This window comes from Rutidosis leptorrhynchoides, chromosome 3 (genome assembly GCF_046630445.1).
Source record: "Rutidosis leptorrhynchoides isolate AG116_Rl617_1_P2 chromosome 3, CSIRO_AGI_Rlap_v1, whole genome shotgun sequence".
In the NCBI taxonomy this organism is placed as follows: Eukaryota; Viridiplantae; Streptophyta; class Magnoliopsida; order Asterales; family Asteraceae; genus Rutidosis; species Rutidosis leptorrhynchoides.
The window spans coordinates 244,205,980-244,220,206 of NC_092335.1; positions in this window are offsets into that span (position 1 = coordinate 244,205,980).

A 14,227-nucleotide genomic window follows, 5' to 3' on the forward strand; every position below is an offset into this window, starting at 1 on the left:
TTAGCAATTTAATAATTCATATATAGTTTAATATATAATATTTGAATTAATTAATATGTATCGTGACCCGTATACGTCTCAGAATCGATCACAACTCAAAGTATATATATATTTTGGAATCAACCTCAACCCTGTATAGAGAACTCGATCATTACTGTATATAGAGTGTCTATGGTGATTCTAAATAATATATATAGATGCGTCGATATGATATGTCAAAACCTTGAATACGTGTCCCGATATTTAAAGTGCGTAAAATAAATAACAAAAATTAAATAACGATAAATAAAGTGTGTAAAGTAAATAACAGAATTTAGGTAACAATAAATAAAATTGCGAGAATTAAATTACGATAAAATAAATTGCGATAATTAAATTGCGATAAATAAAATGTAATACGGAATTAACAGTTAGCTAGGAACAGTTAGCTAGGATTTTGTTAGCGTGGATTCTTAACAAAATTTCATATTGTTAATTAGTCTGTTTCTAATCAATTTTTATTGTGTCCATTTTTTTTTTTTTTTCATTATGCCACTTGTTGGATTCTGATATGTCAAAATCCTAATATGAAATTTGAATTTGAATGAAAATAGTTATTCTTTGGTGAACGGATATGTATATCGGTGGATGTAAGTAGGATAGTATATGACTGTGGAAACAGATTCGAAGAACGTACAATGTAACTTATTAATGTGAAATTTAAATATTCCTCGGGTATTACCTACCCGTTAAAATATTTTCACCATTAACAGTTTGTACAAGAGAATTTTTAATTACAATCTTTATGAAAACATATATACATATATATTTTCTTCAGATGTATTCATGGATTTAATGAGTTAATAGGATATTAAACTCATTTTCTTTTTGGTTGGAACTAGAATAAATAATCTCTAAAACTTTAGAGATTACATATTCGTTATGTCGAACGAAGATAAATGAGGTAGAACGATACGTAGAACGAAGATCATACTCAAAGTACAGATGATGGTATTGAAGCATGGATTGTTGATGGTACTGGTGCTGTTATTGATGGTACCGTTGGTGCCGGTGATGTTGCTGAAGCTGGTACATTTTGCACCATATTCTCCGAATTTATTATTCGAGCGCGAAGTTTGTTGACTTATTAGTCCAGGATGATTGTCGGTCGGAACGAGCGGATGAATAAGGTTCAGAATTGTGGATAGAATATAATCTTGTCAAGTTACCCTGGAAATGAGACTGAAAATGGTGTCTCGAACAGGTTCGCCGGTAAACGTTTCAGATTCATTGCCAAGAAGTGAATTCGGTTGGTGGAAGGGATTGTCTTCTGTGCGTTTCCATTGATTAAGTCGACTACGAACCCATCAGATGAATTGATAATGGCTGATAGGTTGATTCATGCTGATGACGCTGTTTTCGGAGCTTAGGTGAACATCTATGTCGGAATAGCTGTCGGAATAACTATCGGAATAGCTATCGGAATCTGAGGAACTCGAACTGGTTGAGGGATTCATCTCGTACGATCAGATGAAGGATTTTCGATAAGAAAAAGAATAGGATGTAGATTAGTACCCTCCAATATATAATTTTACATATGCATATTTAATACTAAAATCCCATAAATTACGGAGGAATCTACGGAAGCTGTCAAGCAAAGTCTACAGTAACAGCTACGCTAAGATGTGAATTTTGTCTATACACTATTCATGCAATCAATGCAGTAAGATGTGTCTAGACTAAGAGTGATAAGCATGTAATTTCCTAAGGATGAATAGCAGATAATTTTAGACGAAAATGATAAGCAAATCTTTTGACATGCAGACACGGTCGAAGTCCAGACTCACTAATGCATCCTAACGACTATCAGTTAGACATACTAATGCAAGACCTGGTTCGCTAAGACCACCGCTCTGATACCAACTGAAAGGACCCGTCCTAATCCATCTGGACGAAGTCACCAACAACTAGTTCCATTGCGATGATCGACTCGAAATACTGTCTTTAAAATGAGCAAATGCACAGCGGAATATTTCTTTTATACCTGAGAATAAACATGCTTTCAAGTGTCAACCAAAAGGTTAGTGAGTTCATAAGTTTAGCATAAATAGTCATTTCATAATTTTAATAGACCACAAGATTTCATATTTCCATTTCTCATAAACATACGTCCCATGCATAGAGACAAAAATATCATTCATATGGATTGAACACCTGGTAACCGACATTCACAATATGCATATAAGAATATCCCCATCATTCTGGGATCCTTCTTCGGACATGATATAAATTTCGAAGTACTAAAGCATCCGGTACTTTGGATGGGGCTTGTTGGGCCCGATAGATCTATCTTTAGAGTTCGCGTCAATTAGCGTGTCTGTTCCCTAATTCTTAGATTACCAGACTTAATAAAAAGGGGCATATTCGATTTCGATCATTCAACCATATAATGTAGTTTCGATTACTTGTGTCTATTTCGTAAAACATTTATAAAAGCGCATGCATTCTCAGTCCCAAAAATATATATTGCAAAAGCATTTAAAAAGGGAGTGATGAAACTCACGCATATAAATATTGTAAAACAGTTAATAAAACATTTGCATGTATTCTCAGCCCAAAAATGTATATAAAAAGGGAATAATGAAACTCACGCATATAATTATTGTAAAACAGTTAATAAAACATTTGCATGTATTCTCAGCCCCAAAAGTGTAAAGAGTAAAAGGGAATCAAATGAAACTCACCTAATGTATTTTGTAGTAAAAATACATATGACGACAATGAACAAAAGTAGGGTTGGCCTTGGATTCACGAACCTATATCAATTTGTATATCTATTAAAACATATAATGGAAATCACATAATTTCATTTATATATATATATTACTTATATATTTGTAGTTATATAGAATTTATACTAATTTCTATTTAAAGTATATGCTTATATTATATCTTAATTTAGATATTTTAAATATTTATTTTGTAAATATATTTAAAATAATTAGTATCTATACATTTAGTTATATTAATATATCTTAATTTAGATATTTTATATATTTATTTTGTAAATATATTTAAAATAATTAGTATCTATACATTTAGTTACATTTAGTTATACTAATCATATATATATATATATATATATATATATATATATATATATATATATATATATATATATATGATTAGTTTATATTTAAAAATCATTAGTTTGTTATTTGTAAGTATTTATATATAAAAATGTTAATAGGTTTGATATATTGTTACATGAAATATTAGTATGATTATAGTATATGTCATAAGTATATGTTTATATACAAATATTTATCTGTTAAAAATGATAATTTTTGATAGCACGGGTTCTTTTGATCAAAATAATAATAATAACATTATTAATACTTAATGTTGTTACTTATTAACAAAAATGATAATAACATTAATCATGGTAATTATGTTAACTTATTAATAACATAATAATAATTACTGATAATAATAATAATAATCATAATAATAATGGTAATAACCTTAATAATAATACTAATAACTAATAATATCAATACTAATAACATTAATAATATTAATAATGATTGGTAATAATAATAATAATAATAATAATAATAATAATAATAATAATAATAATAATAATAATAATAATAATAATAATAATAATAATAATAATAATAATAATAATAATAATAATAATAATAATAATAAAGATGAAACTACCATAGAATTCCTCTTCTAAAAAAAATGCACCATACAAGGATCGAACCCGAGACCTCACGAAACCAACCCAACACAGCTAACCATTGGGCTGTTGCCCAGTTTCTATTTTATATCCCAACCAGAATATTTATAACCCATATACACTAATTGTCTGTTCTCCTTCACCTTCAACAATTCGACCAGAGTTATCTCAATCAAAACAACACTCTTTTAAGTTAATTCCACATTCGTATTTGAAAGAGAAAACGATTTGAAACATAACAACTTATAATTGATTTTAATTTAATCAGAAAGAGAAAATAAAATGAATAAAAAAATGGTTACAGCACCTGTTTATGGGTTCGATGAACTCAAGATGCAATTTGAAAATTTACGACGTTTTAGATCATACTTTCAACATGAAAAATATTGCAAAACCTTTCTATAATCTATCTGTACCCTTAATTTAACATAATTCATAAAAACACAATCGAATTTTGTGATGAACAATTATGTTGACTTTTTTTTAAATAGCTTTGACTCCAAAATTCTTGATTGATAGGAAGAATTGAACCATGATATTTTACAGAAAGTTTTCTTGGAGAATTTCTATCAAGACTGCATTAATGGTTTTTTGAAATGAGATTCAAAATCGAGTTTTTGGAGAATTTGACATGGACAGAGACGGATGTACTGCATTTTTATTATTTCTCTGTAAAATTTCGAATTTGTAATTGTATGTTAGCTGTATATAAAGATGTTAAACGAATAATTTGATCCAGTACATATGAAATAGTCGATTCCTGTTATAAATTGAAGTCGATGGCAATCATTCGCAGACAGTAGAACAAAACTTTTATCAGTCAATGAAATAAAAGCTATAAAACAAATAGATACTTCCAACTGAATTTATATGTAATGAGATTCTTGAAAGGGATTTGTAACGATTTAGAGACAGAAACAAAAAATTGGAATAGTAAGATCGTGAAATTGATTCTGCATATCATTTTATTTATAGTTAGTATTAATATTAATAATTAATAATTATATTAATAATAATAATAATAATAATAATAATAATAATAAATAATAATACCAATTTCCTAATGTAACTATGTATATAATGGCATATATGTGTGTATATATATCTATATATATCTATTTGTATTTTTTATATGTATATTTCTTATATTTATATATTTATTTTTATAGGTTATAATTAATATTATTATTAAATATAACTATAATAATAGTGTTCTTGATATTATACATAATAATATTAAAATTTTATAATAACATATTAGTAATAATAATATTACTAGTGATAATGATAATAATTATTATAAAAGTGTCAATAATGATATTCTTAGTGATAATAATAATGATTTGTATTATTTAAAATAATACTAATAATAATTTTAATGATAATAGTGATTTATAAATAACAATAATCTTAATCAGAATTTCACTACTTATTATAATCTAATAGTGATATTAACAATGATAATAATAATCATAATACTTATAATTCCTAATAATAACTAAATTAACAATAATTATGATATAATACATAATAATAACAATTATAATATCTGATAATATATATACATAAAACTAATATTGAATTTGTTATTAGTATTAGTATTAATAATGAAAGTAATAATAAAGTTATTTTATATCTTATCTTACATATTTAGTTTTAAATATTTAATTTATATTTTATAAATTTCAAATTATTATATATACTACTTATGTATATATACATATTTATTTACACACAATTGTTCGTGAATCATCGGGCACAGTCAAAGGCTATTTGATTACATGAATATAGTTTCCAAATTTTTGAGACTCAACACTACAGATTTTGCTTATCGTGTCGGAAACATATAAAGATTAAGTTTAAATTTGGTCGGAAATTCCCGGGTCGTCACATCTGCTAGGTTTTTATCTGCTTTACTTTCAGTATATCAACGGTAATGCTGTATAATATTTGATTTGGTATGATCTCATTAGTATGATGAAAGGGTTGTTAGTTTTCAATTAAGGTTTTATCAACTTAACCCGATGGATTCCTTCCGTTTGTGATCGGTGATCAATCAACACGGGACGTTGTTATTCAGTTAACTGAATTGATAACGAGTGTTAGGATTAGAACTCAACTCAGTAATAAACCTAGTACTTTACTAAGGATAACCTCCGAGGTATAGTTACCTTTCAATTATACAACCAAGTGACATACTTTTCACTACTCAATGAGAACTCTGAGAGTCTAGAGATAAGTAGGTCTGTGTAATTGGCTCATCCAACCAGATCTGCATCATTCCAATCATAGCTTTAACATCAACATAATTACCTTTCCCTAACCCAAACTAATATCTTGGTCAACATTTCCCTGATCTGCATACTCCGAATATCCTTCTATTTTATTTACTTTTTCCGCAATTAGGACTTTTAACTTAAACCAATTACTATCTTCACCCAGGTAATTTAACCAAAGACAATTATCCACTTGATTTTCAATTCATTAAACCATTCAAAAACACGACCCTAGGTTAACTTACACCTTCTACATCTTAGAAAGGTAAAAGTAAATTTAGGCCCCACACAATATAAATAATAAACCACTTTTCGCTACTCTGATCAGCTGATTCTGACGTCCTGCGGCCTAATGACACCGCACGAATAAAACTGTCCATTTAAGTCATATCAGTTTTCACGTACAGTGCCTTGAACAGCTGGTTGTGATAAAGAATGTTTGTATGCCTGTGGTGCAGCCTACACAGGAGCTCGGTAAGCCATGTGTTGGCGGCGGATTTTGCAACACCGTCACCTCCTACACCAATGTTTGGCAGAGAGCTAGTCTTTATGATGTTGGAGCCTTGGAGCTGTTGCCTTCCTACTAAATTGTGGCTATTACCTAACATGGCCTTCAACTTCTCAATCACCTATTTTTCAACATCAGCTTAGATCATCATAGTGATCATTTCGGTGTCATCATGAGATGACCCGATTCTGCTTGAACCACCAGTTTTGGGACCGGAGATGCTGAGGTTCAATCTTCTACCGCCGATTGGCAATTTCTCCCATGCGTCTTTTTCACCGCCAGAAACGTGCATCTCGTCATTCGAAGTTTCACCAGAATGAATGTGAGCGATGGATTGCATCCGGGTTGGGGTGGCTCCACAATTGGTGGGTTTTCCTTGTTTAAGATCGGTGGAACGACATCAGACGTTCCTTTCTTATTTGTCGTTTCGCTGCCTAGTTTCACTGGATTGTTCATACCTTTAGGTGGCGCCATTTGATTAAACCAAAATCGTTAAGTGTGAAATGGATTTCGGATTTGAGTGCTTGATTTGTGGAAAAGAGAGGATCGAATGTTTTAACTCCAACAACTGTGCAAATCCCGATTTGAAATCTGGATTTCAAGGGCGTAAAACAATCGATGGGATTAACCTTACTCGATCAGAATCGAATAAGTTAATATGTTGGGGTGAAGATTAACTCTGATATCGACCGAAATCTCTATCGGAATTGTTTTATCACCTGGAGAAATGTTACCGTAATTAATTTAGGCAGAGTAACGTTAATGCATCCAGTGTTGTATAATGAATGATATTGTTTGTGTATTTATAGTTGTTAAGAGGGAATGATGACGTGGCGCATGTTCCTTTCATGTTTGTAACAAACTTCATTGATTTTGAGGGCTGACATGGTACCTGTCCCTTTCATAGGAATAACAAACAGATGCTATTTCCTAGATTTGTGGGCTGACGTGGCATGCAGCCTATCTGCGTGTTTGTTTGTAACAACCCAAACCAAACCACGAACAACCCGTGTAAAAATACAAAACAAAAAAAAAATTGCTCGTTCAGCAAATGGCGCGGCGCGCCATATGGCCGCGCGGCGCGCCAAACTGGTCTGTCCCAAAAAGTTTGGAATGCAAAAAAGATCGACTAGTTCCCGACATTTTTAGACGAAACGCTTTTAACCACACATTCAAATATGTAAAACTACCACGATTCAAACATAAAAATGATGTTTTACAAGCGGGGCCCACACGACCCAAAATACAAGTTTAATACAATTTATGAGTTTCGACCACCAAAAAGTTTAAGTACCAAACTACACTATGAGCATGGCGTTTGGGATTAAACTACCCACGTCTCGGTCAAACTCCCAAAAGTCAACACATCCAAAAGCGTCCCCTACAATAAAGCGGGATATCTAGTCCAAGGTAATGCCCTTACCCTTGTCCACAACCGAACCTATAAAAATAGTAAACAACGAGAGGGTAAGCAAAGCTTAGTGAATGCAATAATTATACGAATAAATATATAATTATACCTACTTGCAAACACTTACACAAACCGCAAACATGCTAGCAAACACAATTAGCTTATCGTCACAATAACAAGCTATAAATCTCCAATACCACAAGCTAGCATAACAACCGCATATAAATATAACTCGAATAATATAATATGCTTACAACACAAATAACCATGGTTAACTAATAGTACAAGGGAACGGCGCTCGCGAAAATGCCATCGGTGTTCATAACATCCGTTAGGGCACTTAACACCTCGCACCACTAACCCCTAGGGTGGCACCTTAACACCTCGGCACATCACCCCGAGTGGCATCTTAACACCTCGATGCATCACTCATTATTTTTACGAAGTGGTGTCTTAACACCTCGACACTACACTCCTAGGTGGCATCTTAACACCTCGATGCTACACCCGAGTGGCATCTTAACACCTCGTTGCTACACTCTTCACGTGAAACGTGGTGTCTTAACACCTCGACACTACACATTTCACGCTACAATAAATAGATACATCATATACCTACACATATAATTATTCCACTCACCTCGAATACTTGAAGAACAGATCCCGCGATCTTAACTTCTTCCACCGACTTCACGCAAATCACCTACGCAAAGTATAAATGCAAATAAGCTACACACAATGCTTATTCGACTCAAACAACACTTATGTTCTTCTAGAACATCCTACTTGACCAACTTTGACCAATGACCATTTTTCGCTCGAAAACCTTCATAATCCCAAATGACTTGTGATTATGCCTCAACAACATCATTTAAACATGGTTTGGTCAACCGATCACTCATTTAAACACACGACCCGCCCATTTGGCCCTAAAGTGTGTTTTACACCATTTTATGCATAAAACGATACTCAAAAGTCCAAAACTTGTGAAATCACATCCCGCGTTCCCGAAATAGCTAATCTTAACTCTTATAGCCATTAAACGAAATTTATTGGGACGTTTACTCAAAAACCCATTTTATGAACTAAACTAGTTAAACTTTCAAGTTCATGAGTTCTTTCATCAATCCTTTAATCATAAGACTCTTAGATGAATTAAACCCTTTAATTAAGTTCCTTAATCAACTAATCACCTTTATCAAACCCTAATCTCATTAAAACAACCATTTTCATCATCACTAGTTTAAACCTTCATGTTCATGACTAGTGGGGTTCTTTAAACTAACCAACAATATCATTAACACAAATTAAACCCCAAATCATATGAGAAATCAATCAAAAACGGATCTTGAAGTTAACACTTACCGTTTGTACTTTCGTGTAGCCAAGAACGAGAGGAACGAGAAACCTTCACGCACCGAAAGTCGAATCACGAGCCTTGAACCTCAAATCTCCACTTGAATCTTGAGTGTGTTTAGAGTTTAGAGAGAAAATGGAGAAATAAATGGAAAAGAAAATGAAATAAAAAGATATGTGGAGGTGAATGAGTCCCCCAAACTGCCTTTTATGGCCTAAAACCGTCCATATGCGAAAGGACCATAATACCCTTCATTTAAACACTTAAAATGCTGGAAAAAAACGCATCAGACGCTTTTGGCGCGCCGCGCCAAATGGTGGGGCGCCGCTCCAATATGTAGGTCAGATTTCAGAAACTTGTTTTGGCCATAACTTTTTGACCGTAGCTCCGTTTTCGATGAATCAAATATCGTTGGAAACGTAATAAGATATTCTTTCCAATGGTAAGGCTTTGAAACATCAACTCAAACTTTATTTGGGGTCGAAAAGATACGTACACACCTTGTCACTTCAGACAACGTCCAGTTTCCTTCGACGTTCGAGCAAGCAACACGTACACTTCATACACGCATCATACACCATAAATACATTATGTACAATAAATATTTGGGTCTTACAACTCTCCCCCACTTAAAATCGATCACGTCCTCGTGATCTTCTCCACTTAACCAATCCGAAACTACTCAACGGTCCTCAATTATAAGTCCCAATCCGACTTTTCTAAGCAATTCTTCCCAATGAATCGCCTTTAACAACTAAAATCATCACCCACAATTTTATCGAAACAAAAATCCGAGCACTAAAACCTTCTCAATCCCCCATACGTTGGGAAAAACTCAACCGATCTCGTACCGAGATATCAACCCTATTGCGTACCCTTTCCAAGTACAATGCTAAAAACAACCAAATATCGACCTAAGGTCGACAACCCAAACGATGAAGACCAAGTAAAGACGAAACCTTACGGATAACACTTACCATCTATCACCCTTAGTAGTGCGCAAACATAGCTAATACGCAACTACCCAATTACGTGAGCAAAATACGGCTATTACATCACTAATCACACAACATGGTCCTTACGACCGAACCATCAGAGCTTAAAACAACCAGTGGTTCTCAAGTCCAACAACGCGAAGGTTAGTTCACACGAAACCCATGGTGTACAAAAACGGCTATCGTGATATATCCGTAGTGTGCAAAAATGGCTATTGCGACACTACCAACCATATGTGAGCGAAACACGGCTATCGCATCACTATTTACCAACGTGTGAGTAAAAACCGGCTATCACTCACAACCATGTGCACAAAACGGCTATGTGCACAATTTATACGGGCAATTAGCATCATAACCCTACAAGTAACGGTTCCTTCCAAAAACCGCTCACCATCAACCACAACCACGAGTGGTTAACGAAGAGCTAATCCTTCCGGATATCCCTCGTCACCTATCATAAGTCAAACACGGTCAACATAGAGATAACCCCAAATAAACACCACGTAACCACCTTGTAGTTCACAAAATGGCTATCGTGTAACTACCACTCAAGGTATACGATAATGAGGCATCGTAACCTTTCTCAAAGTCCCATTACTCTATTCCCAAAGGTAACCACACGGCTACCACAATCGAGCCAAGAACCACCCATATTACTCATAGACACAACAATAATTCCCTAGAAGAGAATCCGGCATACACATCCCTTAACCGAGGGATCTTACTTTGTTCGTCGAACACGTAACTTATCTCCCAATGAGATTTACCACCTTACCACCTCGGTGATAATTTAAATCCAAAAACCATAAGTACAATTTATTCTAAATCGTACTTTTACCACAATCGACCAATGTAGGTCTCAACACTAGCTTCGAATCCCTACGAGCATCATCCAAATATCACTGCAATAGAACACCGTCGTACAAGAGTACAAACTCCCCCACTTAGAACTCCGCTTCGTAACCACATCATCGAACAATAGCATCCCGTGGAATGACCACTTATCAACATACACAACCAATATCCTCATTGGTCATAGTCCTTGAATTCTCGCGAATTCGTCCTTAACAATAAATCCCGACGATAAACACATATAACTAATTTCCTCGTAGTACACAAAATGGCTATTTTGTAACTACTACCCAAAGTATACGACAACGAGGCATCGTACCCTTTCTCAAATCCCATTACGCTTCCTCGGTAGGAATATAAATCCTAATAAAGTCGACACAATTTCTTTGATGTAACACTACCAACTTCCCAATGTAGAACCTCGTTCCTAAATCAAATCGTCAAGATTACAAAGTCAAACGATTTCGCCATTTACCGTCGTACACGACCATACTTGGCGTCGATCCCTCTTCCTGAATTCTCGAGAGCTCAATTCGATAATAATAAATACTAACGTCTACCGTCACCCGATCGCGCCACTAAAGTGATGACACAATGTCAACATAACACGTATCCTTTTAGAACGAAATTACCGCTACCCGCAAGGTAGACTTTTCCAACTATCAAATCCTTCTACCCGTTACCACTACGAAAGCATCCGGTCAACGATACACACATGCTCTCAAGGGTTTCACCCCTTTCACTACAAAAGCGAACCCGCGCTCACAACCTAATATCAAAGTCCGTTCTCATGGCCTAGTAGAATCATTTACCCCATCACTAAGAAATGCTTGGTTGCACCAAGTCTTACGCCCTTGTCCATCAATGCAAACGTCATCATAGGTTGTTTCCATTAGGAATGCCACCCATACTAATACTACGTATTACCGCCATGCATTCGTCCCCAGGGCGCATTTCCACGAGTCAATGACTCAAAAGCTACCCCGGTGCACTATCATCAAAATCGCTAACAAACCGAATCTTCACCGAGTTCACTAATCCCGCACCCTTATGGGTACCTTTGAAACATACACTCACTTGAGACTAATTAGACCACGAAACAAAGTTTAAGTCTCTAATACATACATGAATCCATCGACACACAATAAACAATAATAAGGCATATTTGTACCAAAGATGAAAATACCTGAAACATCATCGTTGGACCCTTGCGCTTCACTGACCCTCAGATAGTCACGCTCTAACCTCCTAACCCGATCGACAAACTATTCAGAGCACTCCGACTTACGGTGTCCCTTCTTTTGGCAAATAAAGCACTTGATTGTGCTTAAAGGTACACTCGTACAATCCCATTCCAAATGACCTCGTCCTCCACACCTAAAGCACGTAGACCCATAACCTCCCTTAATCATCTTCTTCACTTTTTCAACACCTTCGGGTGTACTTCTCGCCCTCTTACTAGGAGCACCTCTTGATTCCAACTTTCTCTTACCCAAAGAGTGATCCGCAAATTTTGGAGCATGAGATTTAATCCCCATAGTTGCTCCTTTGTCACCGACACCTTGAGGTTTAGGAAACCTCTTTTCTAACTCTCCCTTTACGACCTTAGGCACTTGGTCTCGGACCATCTCGGTCACTATTCCCTCGAACGACTCTTGGAGAACTTGTTTAACCTTGTCGGTGAAAATCGAAATATAGCGTTCGAACTCGGCCTCAATCCTTAACGTTAACTCATCCTTCCCTTCGTGAATAGGCTCACTCGTTCCACATCTATCTTCCGTTTTCATTCTAAGGAATGCAAACGATTAGATCACGAGCGTGTAAACCATACGCTCAACACCGTTCTATCTTGCTAAACACTCGTCGTACATAACTTGTTAGACATGATTTGCACCTGTAATAAGGTTTGCAAGTCCTTATTATGCATACAAGCCGTATCAACTTGTTAGTACAATGACCGCCCCGCTCGATGATATAAAAAAACACAAACAAATTCTACACGACAAATCACACGCGAGAATTATTATCACAACACAATAATATATTAATAATATCCGCATTACTAATATAAACGTTAGTCCACTTACAAACGAGGCACTAACTATAACCCGTTCCGACCCGTAATCCTACAAGTCCCGCAACAAATTAAGCACACACAAAAGTCTAAGTCTAGGCACCTATCTCAAGTCACCTAAATCCCTTAGACCATGCTCTGATACCACTTGTAACAACCCAAACCAAACCAAGAACAACCCGTGTAAAAATACAAAACAAAACAAAAAAATTTGCTCGTTCAGCAAATGGCGCGGCGCGCCATATGGCCACGCGGCGCGCCAAACTGGTCTGTCCCAAAAAGTTTGGAATGCGAAAAAGATCGACTAGTTCTCGACATTTTTAGACGAAACTCTTTTAACCACACATTCAAATATGTAAAACTACCACGATTCAAACATAAAAATGATGTTTTACAAGCGGGGCCCACACGACCCAAAATACAAGTTTAATACAATTTATGAGTTTCGACCACCAAAAAGTTTAAGTACCAAACTACACTATGAACATGGCGTTTGGGATTAAACTACCCACGTCTCGGTCAAACTCCCAAAAGTCAACACATCCAAAAGCGTCCCCTACAATAAAGCGGGATCTCTAGTCCAAGGTAATGCCCTTACCCTTGTCCACAACCGAATCTAAAAAAATAGTAAACAACGAGAGGGTAAGCAAAGCTTAGTGAATGCAATAATTATACGAATAAATATATAATTATACCTACTTGCAAACACTTACACAAACCGCAAACATGCTAGCAAACACAATTAGCTTATCGTCACAATAACAAGCAATAAATCTCCAATACCACAAGCTAGCATAACAACCGCATATAAATATAACTCGAATAATATAATATGCTTACAACACAAATAACCATGGTTAACCAATAGTACAAGGGAACGGCGCTCGCGAAAACGGCATCGGTGTTCATAACATCCGTTAGGGCACTTAACACCTCGCACCACTAACCCCTAGGGTGACACCTTAACACCTCGGCACATCACCCCGAGTGGCATCTTAACACCTCGATGCATCACTCATTATTT